The following is a 1,091-nucleotide window of genomic DNA, read 5'->3' as shown; positions in this document are numbered from 1 at the left end:
CACAGTTTAAGAATAAGGAGTAAGCCATTTAGAACGGGGACGAGGAAACACTTTTTCTCACAGAGAGTGGTGAGTCTGTGGAATTCTCTGCCTCAGAGGGCGGTGGAGGCCGGTTCTCTGGATGCTTTCAAGAGAGAATTGGATAGGGCTCTTAAAAATAGTGGAGTCAGGGGATACGGGGAGAAGGCAGGAACGGGGTACTGATTGGGGATGATCAGCCATGCACATTGAATGGTGGTGCTGGCTCGAAGGGCCGAATGGCCTACTCCTGCACCTATTGTCTATTGTCTAAAGGGTAAAACTGAATTCTTCTGAAGGGCGGCAAGTGCGTTTGCAAAATGTGATATCAAATGGAACTGTGATTCGCACAGGCGGCTTCACCTCCCTCACGAGGTCACCGGTAGACAAGACGCATCTCAGAAAAAAATAAAAGTCACATTGTTCGAAGGCTAGATTTTTGCTGCCCTTTTGGAAATCCGTACTGCTGTTTCTGCAGTATTGATTTTATTATCACCAGCTTTGCTATTTCCTGTGGATTTTTTTTTTTTTTTTTTTTTTTTGCAGTTCAGGACTATTTCTGACAATTCTCAAGCCTCAGCATGGCTGCTTTCAATAGTTGCTAACCACAGCATGAAAAGTCCTGCACAGACTCACTGTCACACCAAACCTGCCAGCGGCTCTTGAGAGGGAGGCAGAAGAGCTGGTTGGTTATAGTTTTAGTTTGGAGTTACAGCATGGAGACAGGCCCTTCGGCCCGCCAAGTCCATCGATCACCCGTCCATGTTAGCTCCATGCTATCCCACTTTCTCATCCGCTCCCTACACACTAGGGTCAATCTACAGACGGCCAATTAACCTACAAACCTGAACGTCTTTGGGATGTGGGAGGAAAGCGGTGCACCCAGAGAAAACCTGCACAGATCTAAAGAAGGGTCTTGACCCTAAACGTCACCAATTCCTGTTCTCCAGAAATGCTGCCTGGCCTGTTGAGTTACTCCAGCATTTTCAGCCTAACGTACAAATCTGTAGGTCTTTGGAGTGTGGAAGGAAACCAGAGCACCTGGAGGAAACCCACGCGGTCATAAGGAGAAC

This window comes from Leucoraja erinacea, chromosome 21, assembly GCF_028641065.1.
Source record: "Leucoraja erinacea ecotype New England chromosome 21, Leri_hhj_1, whole genome shotgun sequence".
NCBI classification, from domain to species: domain Eukaryota; kingdom Metazoa; phylum Chordata; class Chondrichthyes; order Rajiformes; family Rajidae; genus Leucoraja; species Leucoraja erinaceus.
This window is presented reverse-complemented; position numbering follows the sequence as displayed.